Raw genomic sequence first — 16,477 nt, forward strand, 5'->3', positions numbered from 1 at the left:
AATGACCGGGCAGTTTGCAAAATGACCAATTCCTCAAAATGACCGTAACATATATACATATATATATATATATACATATATATATATATATATATATATATATATATATATATATATATATATATGTATATATATATATATATTTATATATATATATATAAAGGCTGTTGTTCAAATTCTTTTCATTTTCCTAAATCCTTTCCCTTTTTCATTCTTTTATCTTAGATCTTACTTAAGGATCTTTACACCGTCCTTTTTCAGTTATGGCGCGGAATAGCCTCCCCGGACCTACCTACGGGTCCTGTGACCTAAATATATTCTATATTATCCTGTTGCGTTTAAACCTGTAATCTCTGCCATCTGCCACCCTTCCCTGTAGCTGTTCTAATTAAAATTAATCAATATATCAATGAATTAATCGATTAATTAATCAATTATCTCTTTCTTAGTTTGTACTACTTTACCCAGACTTGTTTGACGCTCTTCTTGCCTTTACATCTTCCTTGTATTTATCCCCCCTTATCCGGTCTTCCCTTTTCGCTTCCTCTTAGTTTGGTCTTCTCATCTCTTCCCCTCATCTAGTGTCCACTCTACCCTTCCCCTATTAACGTCCACTCTATTCTTCCAACTCATCAAAGGTCAAATCTTCTATTCCCCCTCATCCAGTGTTCACTCTTCTCTTCCCCCTCATCTAGTGTTCAATCTTCTCTCCCCCCTCATCGGGTGTTCACTCTTTTCTCCCCCCTCATCGGGTGTTCACTCTTTTCTTCCCCCTCATCGGGTGTTCACTCTTCCCTTCCCCCTCATCTGGTGTTCACTCTCCCCTTCCCCCTCATCCAGTGTGCACTCTTCCCTTCCTCCTCATCTGGTGTTTACTATCCCCTTCCCCCTCATCCAGTGTTCACTCTCCTCTTCCCATTCATCTGGTGTTCACTGTGACGGGCCGAGAGAGGGTTGTGAACTCAAAGGCAGGAAGCAATCAACTGAGTTCACAACCCTCTCTCGGCCCGTCACATTGGTGACCCCGGAGTGACACACGGTTGGTACATGGCTCCCCCTCTAAAAATGACATACTGAACATGTTAAATAGGTGCCCTGAATCTGGAGAGGTAGTAGTAAAAACTGCGCCGATTAGCGGCAGTGAGTGGCTGTAGAAGTCGATGGTTGGGGTGCGAGCGAGTGGTGGATGATGGGTGGCTGTGTTGCCGCTCCAGCTCGTCACGGGGTAGGCGAGTGTGTCCTACGGCATTCATAGGCGTGTGTGTCCTACAACCCTTCTCTAGGCTCGTCACATTGGTGACCCCGGAGTGACTCGCTCCTCCCGCCTTCCCCCCCCCTCCACCTCTCACCGTTACTATGACGCCGTCAACGCATACCTTCTGCAGCAGTACTCGCCGTCGCCAGCCGCCCGTATAGCAACGCCTTTTCAGCTCTCTCAACAACCATTGGGGGACCAAAGGGCTTCGCTCACCCTCGGGAAAATGACCAGTATCACTCGTCTGCAACCTGCCGCAGACAGCTCTCCTCGTGAGGTTAACCTACTTCGTGCCCTTATGGACAGCCACTTCATGACCTTCAAAACCTCCATCAACGCCTCCACTCGTGACGAAGAGGACACCTATTCAACTTCAACCGAAGCTGACGTGGTTGCTGTAGGACATACACGCCTATGAATGCCGTAGGACATACACGCCTATGAATGCCGTAGGACACGCCTATGAATGCCGTAGGACACACGCCTATGAATGCCGTAGGACACACGCCTATGAATGCCGTAGGCCTATGAATGCCGTAGGACACACGCCTATGAATGCCGTAGGACACACTCGCCTATGAATGCCGTAGGACACACACGCCTATGAATGCCATGTACCAACCGTGTGTCACTCCGGGGTCACCAATGTGACGGGCCGAGAGAGGGTTGTGAACTGTGTGTCACTCCGGGGTCACCAATGTGACGAGCCGAGAGAGGGTTGTGGCTCACAACCCTCTCTCGGCCCGTCACATTGGTGACTCCGGAGTGACACACGGTTGGTACATCACTCTTCTCCTCCCCTTCATCGGATTTTAACTTTTCTCTTCCCCCTCATCGGGTGTTCACTTTTCTCTTCCCCCTCGTCGGGTGTTCACTTTTCTCTTCCCCCTCGTCCGGTGTTCACTCTTCTCCCTCATCGGGTGTACACTTTCCTCTTTCCCTTCATTCTGTGTGCACTTTTCTCTTCCCCCTCATCTGGTGTTCACTCTTCTCTTCCCCCTCATCCGGTGTTTACTCTTCCCCCTCATCCTTTGTTCACTCTTCTCTTCCTCCTCATCCGGTATTCACTCTTCTCTCCCCCCCTCATCCGTTGTTCACGCTTCTCTTCCCCCTCATTCGGTGTTCACTCTTCTCTTCCCATTCATCCTTTGTTCACACTTCTCTTCCCCCTCATCCGGTGTTCACTCTTCTCTTCCCCCTCATCTGGTGTTCACTCTTCTCTTCCCCCTCATCTGGTGTTCACTCTTCCCTTCCCCCTCATCTGGTGTTCACTCTTCCCTTCCCCCTCATCTGGTGTTCACTCTTCTCTTCCCCCTCATCTGGTGTTCACTCTCCCCTTCCCCTTCATCTGGTGTTCACTCTTTTCTTCCCCCTCATCTGGTGTTCACTCTTCTCTTCCCCCTCATCTGGTGTTCACTCTTCCCTTCCCTCTCATCTGGTGTTCACTCTCCCCTTCCCCCTCATCCAGTGTTCACTTTTCTCTTCCCCCTCATCCGGTGTTCACTCTCCTCTTCCCCCTCATCCTTTGTTCACTCTTCACTTCCCCTTCATCCGGTATTCACTCTTTTCTTCCCCCTCATCCGGTATTCACTCTTCTCTTCCCCCTCATCCGTTGTTCACTCTTCCCTTCCTCCTCATCCGTTGTTCACTCTTCCCTTCCTCCTCATCCGTTGTTCACGCTTCTCTTCCCCCTCATCCGGTATTCACTCCTCTTCCCCCTCATCCGTTGTTCACTCTTCCCTTCCTCCTCATCCGTTGTTCACGCTTCTCTTCCCCCTCATCCGGTATTCACTCCTCTTCCCCCTCATCCTTTGTTCACTCTTCTCTTCCCCCTCATCCGGTATTCACTCTTCTCTTCCCCCTCATCCGGTATTCACTCTTCTCTTCCCCCTCATCCTTTGTTCACTCTTCTCTTCCCCCTCATCCGGTATTCACTCCTCTTCCCCCTCATCCTTTGTTCACTCTTCTCTTCCTCCTTATCCGTTGTTCACGCTTTTCTTTCCCCTCATCGGATGTTCACTCTTCTCTTCTCCCTCATCTGATGTAAACTTTTCTCTTCTCCCTTATCCGCTGTTCACTCTTATGTGTATTATCTTTTCTTCCTACTCTTCCAGTTTTTCCTCCTCTCCCTTTTTCCATATTTTTTTATCTTTCTTCCTGTTTTCCTCATCACCTGGTCTTCTATCTTCTTTTTCTCCTTATTTATTTTCCCTCGTGTTTTTATCTGTCACTTCCCCGTATAGACCTACTTCTTTCGTCCCCCTTCCCTTCCTTCTGATTTTCGAGCTCCTCTTGTCTTCCCACTCATTTCCTCTCCCCACATAAAATCTTCCCACTTCTCTTCCCCCTTCGTCCGGCTATCCCTCTTTTATTCACCCCTTCTCTTCACCTTCCCCCGGCTTTCTACGAAGCCTCCGATATAAAGTGTGTCGTCCAGGAAGCGGGAAACATAGATAAGTAAAGAGAAGTCTCTCTCTCTCTCTCTCTCTCTCTCTCTCTCTCTCTCTCTCTCTCTCTCTCTCTCCAGGATAGGCTGAATGCCATTATGTCTCACCTTTAAGGTAATGGTGTGAAATAGAGTGATACTTATTTGATGGCTGCCGATGCGTTGGCTGGGAACTTGAGATTGATCGATTCATTAATTTGTATGTGATGCAGGTTTTATTGGGTTCTGTATTTGCCTATTTTTCAAAGGGAAAATAGATGATGTCTAGTGATTGGTACCATAGTTTATGGTGCGTGTTTATTTAAGAATCTCTTCTCTTTGTGGCCTTGACGTGTTTATTACGAATCGGTTCCCTATTCTGTCTCTTCGTGTTTATTTAAGAATCTCTTCTCTTTGTGGCCTTGACGTGTTTATTACGAATCGGTTCCCTTTTCTGTCTCTTCGTGTTTATTTAAGAATCTCTTCTCTTTGTGGCCTTGACGTGTTTATTACGAATCGGTTCCCTTTTCTGTCTCTTCGTGTTTATTTAAGAATCTCTTCTCTTTGTGGCCTTGACGTGTTTATTACGAATCGGTTCCCTTTTCTGTCTCTTCGTGTTTATTTAAGAATCTCTTCTCTTTGTGGCCTTGACGTGTTTATTACGAATCGGTTCCCTTTTCTGTCTCTTCGTGTTTATTTAAGAATCTCTTCTCTTTGTGGCCTTGACGTGTTTATTACGAATCGGTTCCCTTTTCTGTCTCTTCGTGTTTATTTAAGAATCTCTTCTCTTTGTGGCCTTGACGTGTTTATTACGAATCGGTTCCCTTTTCTGTCTCTTCGTGTTTATTTAAGAATCTCTTCTCTTTGTGGCCTTGACGTGTTTATTACGAATCGGTTCCCTTTTCTATCTATTCGTGTTTATTTAAGAATCGCCCTTTTCTGCCTCTACATGAATATTTTTTTTAATATTTTCAGTTTTCTGCCCCTATATGTTTATTAAAGAATCTCCCTTTTCTGCCTCTACATGTCTATTTTTTAATATTTTCCCTTTTCTGCCTCTACATGTTTATTTTTTAATATTTTCCCTTTTCTGCCTCTACATGTTTGTTTGAGAAATTTTTTCCTTTTCTGCCTCCACATGTTTGAGAATTTTTTTTCCTTTTCTGCCTCTACATATTTGTTTGCAAATCTTTTTCCTTTTCTGCCTCTATATGTTTAAGAATCTGTTCCCCTTGTCTGCCTTTACATTTTGAGTATTTATAGTACAGTAATGTAAACATTCCAATGTAATTATTTTTGTTTTTGTTTACACAAACTCCTACATGTCATCATATTGCCCCCCTCCTCTCCCCCTTCCTCCCCCCTCCCCTCCTTTCCCCCCTTCCCTCCCTTCCCTTCCCCTTCCCTTCCCCTCCCCTCCCCTCCCCTCTCCACCCCCCTCCACCCCCGTTTCTATCGCACGTTGCGTCGATGTGATTTTCATTTTCATTATGGGTGACTGGGTTTTCAATTATTCTAATCCCCTCATGTCGCAATCTTTGAAGGTCGTCGGCGGGCGTTTGCGACCTCGGTGCCTGTTGACAGTTACGTGACATTCCGAATGCGATATTGGATAAAGCGCTTCTTGCTTTGCTTTCAGGAGGATCCCTTTTTCCTTAAAGACAGGCCTTTTATTCTTGCTCCGATGATTGTAGTAAATCTCGTCGTTATAGTCACAGCACATATTGTACATAGTTCACTATTCATAACGTATTAAATGAAGTAATTTCTAATCTAGATAGTAAAGCTACTGAAAGTCTAGTAGGAAAAACAATTTGGAATCCAAATGTATAAATACATTTTGAATATGGTTGGTAAAACAATTTTGGATTAGTGGGTAATGTAATTTAGAATCTAGTAGGTAAACTTTAAATGCTAGTAGGTATTTTTTTTAGTGTAGTAGCCTATCAAAGTCCAAGGTAATAAAAATTAAAATGTAGTTGGCTAAAAAAATTCAAATTAGTAAGCAAAGTGAAACCATTTTTAATTTAAAACGAAATACAATTTAGAAATAGAAGGTTGAATCATTTATGATCTCTTGGTAAAACAATTTGATATATTATGGGTAGAAAATACTATTTTCCGTAATATTTTTCAGTTTCTTTTGGTGGCGAGTTAGATCCATGTTCATTCTATTTTCATGTTTATAAAACTGTCTGCAAATTCTGTTTATAACAAGCTCGTTTATTTCCCAAAGATAATTGCATCAGAAAACCATTTTATTTTTTTACAGGCATTTTTTTTCTTGTTTTAAATTAAAGTTTTAAAAATCAGCGCTGGGAAACATTTTGCCCTTTTTTTGGTTAACTGACAACAGCTCCTCTTCGTAATGTATCCAATTGCAGCGGAGTGCGACGAGCTGGGATTGATCCTAATACACAGAGTAATTTGCTTTTGTCGTCTCTTTGTATCGAAACGCTGTCCGAATGCTGCATTTGGGGGTAAATTGGAGCCGCAATGATCGAATAATGGATTTCCAGGGTTGTGGCCGATGCGGTAACGTCCCTGATTGGTGTACGCCAGATTCGTTAGTTCCTTTGGTCGCTGCAACCTCACCATCCTTGTGAGCTAAGGATGGGGTTAAGGGGGGAGCCTATAGGTCTATCTTCTGAGTCATCAGCAGCAATTGCTTGGCCCTACTTGTCCCTAGCATGGGTGCTGATCATATGAATATAGCCTATGGTCACTCTAGGGCATTGTCCTGCTTGATAGGGCAATGTCAGTGTCCCTTGCCTCTGCCATTCATGAGTGGCCTTTAAATCTTTAAACGGCCAACGACCCATCATACATTTATTCCACGTGATTAATACAGCTATGATATTGTGTGCAAAGATGAGGGTAGTTTTCACTGAAAGTGAATGCTTACTGGTTATTAAAGGGGAAGGTATATATCGAATAGTTTTATGATATTAAATATCATACCATTTTAACTCTATTATTTTTATGAGAAGATTTGTAGGCAATGTTTTCTGGAATTAAATCTCCATGCATTATGACCCCGTATTATTTTTATTAGAAGATTTTTAGCAAATTGTTTCGGGAATTAAACCGCTTAGCATTATAACTCCGCATTATTGTTTATTAGAAGATTTATTTGAACTTATTTCTAGAATTTAAATCGCCTAGCATTATAATTCCATATTATTTTTATTACATGTTTACAAAATGGTTTCTTTAATTAAATCGCCTAGAATTATAACCCCATATTTTAATAGAAGATGTATAGCAAATGCTTTCTGGAATTAAATCGTCTAGCATTGTAACTCCATATTTTAATAGAAGATGTATAGCAAATACTTTCTGGAATTAAATTGCCCTGCGTTATAACCCTGTTTTATTTTTCATTAGAAGATTTATAGCAAATGGTTTTCGGAATTTTATTACAGCTCATGACGACAGCAACATTTCCACTAATCTGTTCTTCATATTTTAATTTTACCTGGCTCTTATCAATTGTTTCCATTCTACTCTATCTGTGTTTTCGCGAATGATTAATTATGTGGCTCATTCCAAAGCACCTGTCAGTAGCACTAGTTATATTGTTCAGAAAATTCGATAAGATTTAGTATCAGGACTTGGCTTGGGAAAAGTAAGAGTGGCTTGTTGGAAAATATTCATGGTTGAGACCATTCGCTCAGTACATGACATTTATGTTGATGTAAACGGATTTTGCCAATTTATAAAGATTTACAAGTGGAAATATAGTAAATATACTTTTCTCAGGATTTAAGTTGATTAAACAAAATTAAGGGTAACTAATAATTGGCCCATGATCCAAATGAATAATGATTTTTTTTTTTTATTAATCACTCAATAGTGTATTTTTTCAGTAGTCTCATTGGCGAGTGGTATCTGTATTGCAGTTCCCAGGTGCAAAGAGTCTGACAGTATTTTAACCATAAAAACATGTTTTTAGCGATTGTAATGTTTTTAAACTAGAGAGAGATTTATGTGTTGGTAAGGAACTTTTTACGAGATGTTATCGGACTCTGAGAATTTCTCCCCAAGATTTTGACATTTTTAAGAAACAGATTTTATGGGTCAGATTTAAAGTTCAATTTATCACAGATTTCTCTCTCGATTTATTTATTGTATCTACCATATTTACTGTATATTATCTTTATTTATTTATTAACTATACTATAAATATATTTTATCTTCCCGAATTCAATCGGTCAGCTATGTAAGAGTCGAATTTGTCCTATTTGGCTGGATAATCTCCTCTCTTTAATAGTAATAAAATACAGTATCTTGAAAATGTCGTGTATAACTTTACATATTTTTGTTATTTTCTCCAGCAATAAACTCTGTCTGAATAGGAAAATGTCGCCTGTTATTACGCTGTGCTAGTAAGAAATTTTGATTTACCTTCATTTTTTTCTGATTTTCTTACTAGATTTCAAATGGTTTTAACTACACGATTTGAAATTTAATTGTTTACCACATTTCAAATGGTTTTACTTACTATATTTTAAATTTTTTACGTACTATATTTGATATATCCTACCTAACAGATTATATATCTTACCTAATAAATTTGCGTTCATTATGTAAACTAGAATCGAAACTATTTTACCTACCAGATTAGGAAAGATTTTACCAGTTGATTAGAATAAGTTTTAACCTGCTGAATAGAACATTCTTTACCTACTAGATTTGAAAGTCTCTAACCTATTTAATTATCGTAGGGCAAATTTGTATATACCCTTTTATGTATGTTTTTCATTTCAGTATTGCTACCTTCATGACTATTAGAGGCAGGCGATTCGCAAACGTAATTAGCATTTGCAGTGAACCGAGAAGCAGTGACGTGTACCTAAAGGCAGTGTCTCGATACATATCATGGCAGACGTGTTCATTAGGTTAAATTAAGGATAATTACGGGAATCGCTTAGTTATTGCGAAGGATTTCATGCTCTATGAATGACACTGAGGGCAAAATTTATTTGCATTCTGAAACAGGGAATGAGATTGTGTCTAATTAAGCAAAGTGACTTTTTACAATGATTTTAGGAGTTATGGCATATATATATATATATATATATATATATATATATATATATATATATATATTATATGTGTGTATATATATGTATATATATAAATATATATATATATATATATATATATATATATTTATTATGTATATATATTATATATATATTTATATATACTATACATTTATATATATATATATATATATATATATATATATGTATATATATATATATATATATTATACATATATAATATATATATATATAATGTATATATATATATATTATATATATCATATATATACTATATATATCATATATCTATTATATATATTTATGTATATATATTATATATATATTTATATATATATTACATATATTTATATATATATATATATATATATATATATATATATATATATATATATATATATTATATATATACATATATATATGTGTATATTTTTTCATTAAGCGGTATGTGTGTTGACTTGTCAAGACCCCTTAACTTATCCAAGAATCGAATTGATCTCTCTGAAGGGAAACAGTTTGGGGGAACTTTGCAATTAATGGTAACACCCTGTAAACAAAAGCTATTAATAGACTCATCCTCTTAAATCCAATAATAAAATAGCGTTGTAACTTGGTACAACCCAGTTACCAATTACCTTTTTTTTTATTGAAACTAGGAATTTACGAAAAAAACATTCTACCTTTTTTCCTGCTATTGAATGTAGAGACGAGAGTATAGTTGGCACAGAGACTTTCCCGTTTGTTAGCCACCTTTGTTTGCGCGGGCTCCTCGAATTTCTGGCAGGCCTCGGTGTCTGGTGTCAAGCCGAATCATTTTAGTGTCCTGTTGGGACGAGTGTAGCTTCAACGGCAAAAGGAACTGGCCGTTGATGAACGATTGTTTGCTCTGGAATGGAAACCCTGAGAGTATTTCGCCTGGATGTTTTAGTTTCTCCCAGAGTCTATTCACCAACGTTTTTGTTATTATTATTATTATTATTATTATTATTATTAGTAGTAGTAGTAGTAGTAGTAGTAGTATTTTTATTATTATTATTTTATTGTTATTTTATTATTCTATTTTATTATTTTATTATTATTATTTACTATTTTATTATTATGCTATTATTATTTTATTATAATTATTATTTTATTATTATTTTATTATTATTATTATTATTGTTATTGTTTTATTTTTATTATTATTATTATTTATTGTTATTATTATTTATTATTATTATTATTTATTGTTATTATTATTTATTATTATTATTATTATTATTTAATTATTATTATTTAATGATTATTATTTAATTATTATGAAAATATTTAGTATGCTCATTCTAAAGTGACTAGAGAGAAATATTGACAGCTGAGAAATGAACAAGCAGGATTTAGAAATGGTAGAAGTTGCACTGACCAAATTGTCATTTCAAGACATTGGTACAGCAATGTGTAGAATATAGCAATCCACTTTTGATGGCATTTGTGGACTAGGAAAAAAACCTTAGATAGTGTGCACCGGCCAATTTTGTCGAGAATCCTGCGATATTATAGTTCCGCTTGAATATGAAAATTTAATCAAGACTGTTCTTGAGCATAGCGAGTGCAGAGTTAATGTTAGTGTAGTCCTATCAAATGAATTTCCAGTGAACAGTGGAGTACTCCAAGGGAATGTGTTGTCACCTATGTTGTTTATTCTCCTCATGGATTAGTAACAAGAAATTAGCGGAACTAGAGTACGCTGATGACGCTGTCCTTATTAGCAGAACACACCAGGATTTGCAAAGCTTGCTTACCAGAATGCATGAAATATCATATGAGGTTAGGCACAAGATAAGATAGAAGAAAGACAGAAATGATAGGAACGGAATATGCAGTGGAAAATGAAAATGCATTGGAAGGAGAAAGGATTAATTAGGTGGATTCATTTAAATATTTAGGAACTATGATCTCTAATACAGGATCTTTAGAATTGGAGTCTAATGGAAGATTGACAAAAGCAAACCAGACACTGGCTAGGTTAGGTAAAATTTGGATATGAAATCGCTGAAATTACATATAAAAATCAGGCTATATATCAGTTTAGTGAGATCTGTGTTACTGTATGGACATGAATCGTGGTATAAGAATGAAACACTATCAAGCAGATTTTGTAGATTTGAGAACAAAACCCTCAGAAGAATATTGGAAGTAAAATGACATGACAGGATTAGAAATGAAACTATAAGAGAGATTACTCGAGTGCCATAAGTGGTTGATATCATGGTGAGCGGCAGATGGAGTTGGTTTGGACATGTTCTTCGCACGCCCCAAGTTCACCAAACTGTAGCCCAGATGAAGACCCAGACCTACATGGCTAAGGACTATGGAGTATGAAGTAGATGATGATGAATGGAGAAGTTTTGATTTAAAACCTCAAGATAGATACGACTGGCCAAATATAACCGAGGCCCTTTGCGTCAATAGGCGTAGTAGGAGATGAGAGAGAGAGAGAGAGAGAGAGAGAGAGAGAGAGAGAGAGAGAACACCAGTCGTTTTACCCTGATGGAGGGCAAGGTAAACCTCAAATCTAAATATATTGGGTAAACATTTCGTTGCTCATCAAAAGTGGTAAAGGAGATCTCTTATTGTTCAAGTGAAGCATTTTTTTTATAAGTAAAATTCTATAGTATGTATAGCAGATTGGTTACAGGTCCCGCCAAATGAAAGAGGTTTTGATAGTATAAAAGTATTTTGTAAATTATGTCTATATGTATTTAAAGGCCTGAGCTTCATCTCGTATGATTATAAAAAATAAGTATAATTCTTAACGTGTTTTTGTCTAGTACTGTATAAATATTTATTTTATATTTTATAAATAATTTCAATTTTTAGTTTCTTTAGTCATATACTTTAATTAGCTTAATAAACTTTAGTGGAGAAAAAATATTCCCTTTGTAGGGGCATTTATCGTTTTGGGAAATAAGTTAAATTTCGACACGCGTCCAGAATGCAAAAGCCGAAACCGAAGTTTCACTTCTAAACTTTCAAAACTTAATTATCCCTTCCGTGAAATATAGCTTTCCATGAAATCATATAAAAAATATGTATCAGGAAAATATGTGTTGCCATTTTCGCGAATAGTATTAATTGATTCTGGCCAACGGTTTTGACTGTGCGAATATATTTCATTGCCCTTTGGACTTTACTCGTCGGCTAAAGCTTCATATATAGAGCTGAATTGGTTTATGAAATATATCCATTGCGATAAGATTTTAATCCTTATATACTACTATGATAGATATCCTATTTATGGAAGGCACAGTTATATGCATATAAGTCTCTCGAATTGTGTTAATAACATGAAATTATGAAAGTTCATAGCTCTCTCTCTCTCTCTCTCTCTCTCTCTCTCTCTCTCTCATTAACTATACGCCTTTGTAATGACTGTTCAACTCCTTTAAAATTGTTATTTGTCCCATAAAGTAAACTTTCTTATAATAAAAACTTGACATAATTCTAATTGATTTAGAAACTAAACCCAAATCAAGATGATCTCCAGCGAGAAAGCTTTCCAGCCAAAAAAACTGCAAGTCCAACAATCGCATCTTCCAGAATCCAAAATAAGGTTTTCAAACCTATAAATCGTTTGAGGAGTTTTACGGATCACAAATGGAAAGGGAGCTTCAATCTCGGAGGATTTTGAATATCCTTAAGAAAACATCTGTTTGTGCGCTCTTTTGATAGAACTTTCCTCTCTTAACAAAGGGTGGCGATCCTTTTTTTTTTCTATTGTCCCCTAACTACACAAAGTATTTCTCATAAGCTCCCGAAATGAGAACAGCCTTCCGTATTATTCTCGAAAAAAAGCGGGCGAAAATATACGCAGCATTCTCAAAAGAAAAAGAAAATAATGAATGATTCAACTTTGAATGCGTTATTGATGGTGGGGGTGGGGTGGGGTGGGGGGGGGGGGGGTGGAGGTAGGATGGAGGTTGAGGGTATTCCCTTGTAATATGGAGAAAGTAAGCTCTATTTTTTACGCACCATCGTCTGCTGCAATTATCGCTTCATTTTCTCGCAGTTGTAGAATTTTTTTTTCAGCAATATTTTTGAAGTGTATTTTTTAATATTTCCTCTCTGTTCTTTTTTTAAATCTCTTTTATATACTATTGTGTAACATATGATTAAAATGTGTGTATCAGAGCTTTATGAAGTTCCCTTTTATAATAAAAAGCGTGTCGTGTTTTTTATACACACACACACACACACACATATATATATAATATATATATATATGCATGTATCTTTCTGGTCACGCTCATTGGCAAGAGGTATAACTACTCAGTCTCTCCCCGTCCCTAGGGTAGGGGGAGAGGAAGTAGTCATATCCAGGTGAGAGAGGTGGTAGTTAGGAAAGGTGGAGGGAGATAGAAGGGTTGAGTCTGTGCGTATGCATATCTAAACATTTAGCAGTCATTTTTGACTGGTTGCGTACACTAGCAAATAAATAAGTAAATAAATAAAAGCAATCCGATGGAACTATGCAAAGGAGATTTGTCGAAATTACGCGTGGCCAAATATCTATATTAAAAAAAAAATAAAATGAAATGCGCTCCCTTTGGCCAACATGGATGGCACTCGTTCAAGCTATATTGAATCGGTATATCAATGTCCCCTTGGCGATGGAATATCCTTTGCAGGAATATGCTCGAATTAATTAGGTTCTTTTTGAGAACCAATGACCCTCGAAAGAACATCAAAGCGCTCGAATTAGAAAGAGGACATTTCTCCTGAAGGGCGTGGCCGAAGGGAAGAGGGACAGAGAAGTGTTTTATCCTCCTAACGGGTCTCATTAGCTGCGGAATGACGCAGGTTGTCGCAAAATTAAAATTGCTAGTTGAACTGATTAGAATAACGGGATTGATACCGTATGCTAACGTCCGTCTCTCTCTCTCTCTCTCTCTCTCTCTCTCTCTCTCTCTCTCCATTGTATTTCCTTATTTCTTATAAGCTCCCGAAATGAGTGCCACCTTCCTTGTTATTCTCAAAAAAAAAAAAAAAAAAAAAAAAGGCCGGCGTTTAGATTTTTGTCGACCTAACTTATTTTATTTTTCTTTATTGATCTATTGTTACTGTTCTTTGAATGTTTTATCTTAATTGTTGATTACTTCTCTTGTAGTTTGTTCATTTCCTTACTGAGCTATTTTTCCCTTTTGGAACCTTTGGGCTTTACTATCCTGCTTTTCCAACTAGAGTTGTAGCTTAGCTAATAATAATAATAATAATAATAATAATTAGCTATTCCTTGCTTCACCTTTTCGCGCAAGGGGGTTCTATATATTGGATCACTCTGGCTTGTGGTAAATTAGTCTGCCTTTTCCAGACGGTGTAGTAGCCTGTCTAGTAACAAATAATAATAATGTGGCCTTGCACGTATGTACCCAACTCCTGAACGCAAGTGTATACAAACAAGGATTAAAAAAAAAAAGTAGTAGTTACGGAGAGGAGTGGAGACTTTGTAGTTATCCTGATATCGATTTGGAGAGAGTTGTGGATCGAAGCTCGTTATAACGCTTCATGAATTCGCATTTTGTTTAGCGTTAATGAGGGATGAAATTGCACTAGATTTCTCTCGGTATTCCTCTGCTTGTAATTCTCTCTCTCTCTCTCTCTCTCTCTCTCTCTCTCTCTGCAAACTTTCCGATGCAAGCCTGCTAGGGGGTGCGCCATTTGCGTTCTGCTGTATGTGTGTGCATGCATATACATTGTATGTATGTATGACATTGAACACAATAAACTTGTTAAATATCTCTCTCTCTCTCTCTCTCTCTCTCTCTCTCTCTCTCTATTTCTGATTATATCTCTCAGAAAGACTTCATTTCCATATTTATTAATAGACTTTTTTTCAGTGGAAATGACGTAACTAATACAGAACTACATTTTTCAGTACTCTCTCTCTCTCTCTCTCTCTCTCTCTCTCTCTCTCTCTCTCTACCTTTTTTCTATTTCTGATTAAACCTCTCAGAAAAACTTAATTTCCATATTCATTAATCGCCTTTTTATCAGTGGAAATTACGTAACCAAGACAGCACTAGATTTTTCAGTATTCCACTAGTTGTAATCTCTCTCTCTCTCTCTCTCTCTCTCTCTCTCTCTCTCTCCCCCATATATATTAATCTAATTTTTATGAATTTGGTATGGCTTAACCAAAACATCCCTAGATTTCCCAGTATTCCTCTGGTTGTAATCTCCTCTCTCTCTCTCTCTCTCTCTCTCTCTCTCTCTCATATATATTAATCTAATTTTTATAAATTGATATGGCTTAACCAAAATAGCCCTAGCTTTTCCAGTATTCCTCTGGTGGTAATCTCTCTCTTCTCTCTCTCTCTCTCTCTCTCTCTCTCTCTCTCTCTCTCTCATATATATTAATCTAATTTTTATAAATTGATATGGCTTAACCAAAACAGCCCTAGCTTTTCCAGTATTCCTCTGGTGGTAATCTCTCTCTCTCTCTCTCTCTCTCTCTCTCTCTCTCTCCCATATATATTAATCTAATTTTTATGAATTTGATATGGCTTAACCAAAACAGCCCTAGATTTCCCATTATTCCTCTGGTTGTAATCTCTCTCTCTCTCTCTCTCTCTCTCTCTCTCTCTCTCTCTCATATATATTAATCTAATTTTTATAAATTGATATGGCTTAACCAAAACAGCCCTAGATTTCCCAGTATTCCTCTGGTTGTAATATCTCTCTCTCTCTCTCTCTCTCTCTCTCTCTCTCTCTCCCCATATATATTAATCTAATTTTTATAAATTGATATGGCTTAACCAAAACCGCCCTAGATTTCCCAGTAGTGAACCCTCGTTTATCGCGGTAGATAGGTTTCCAGTCGCGGCCCGCGATAGGTGAAAATCCGCGAAGTAGTGACACCATATTTACCTATTTATTCAACATGTATATTCAGACTTTTAAAACCTTCCCTTGTACGTAGTACTGTTAACAAACTACCCTTTAATGTACAGAACACTTAATGCATGTACTACAGTACCCTAAACTAAAACAGGCACAAATATTAAAGGTGATTTTATATCATGCATTTCCTAAACATGCTAAAAAGGACGATAAAAAATGGCAACCAATGTTTTCTTTACATTTATCTCTGATCATAATGAAGAAACAAACTGGAGGTAGAGCTTTGCTTATTACCCAGACATATTTCCCATACTTTTCCCTTAAAACTACATCACATCTTCCTACTTTAGATATATATATTATATATATATATATATATGTATATATATATATATGTGTGTGTGTATATATATATATATATTTATATGTATACACATATACATACCTACATATATACATAAATACATGCATACATATATATATATATATATATACATATATATATATTACTGTATATATATGGGTTATGGAAAAAAATCCGCGAAGTGGTGAATCCGCGATGGTCGAACCGCGAAGTAGCGAGGGTTCACTGTATTCCTCTGGCTGTAATCTCTCTCTCTCTCTCTCCTCTCTCTCTCTCTCTCCTTGTTCTATTTCTAATTCAATCTATTACAAAAACCGCATTTCCATGTTTATTAATCGACTTTTTATCCGTGGAAATGGCGTCACCAAAGCAGCCGTCGTATTGCAACGCTGCCCTGGAGGTTCAATATGCACCTTAACGCATTATGTCTCTTTAACAATTGCATCTTTAAGCATAGTCGGTATAAATTCCAATCTGTTGTCTCGTCC

This window comes from Palaemon carinicauda, chromosome 18 (genome assembly GCF_036898095.1).
Source record: "Palaemon carinicauda isolate YSFRI2023 chromosome 18, ASM3689809v2, whole genome shotgun sequence".
Lineage (NCBI taxonomy): Eukaryota > Metazoa > Arthropoda > Malacostraca > Decapoda > Palaemonidae > Palaemon > Palaemon carinicauda.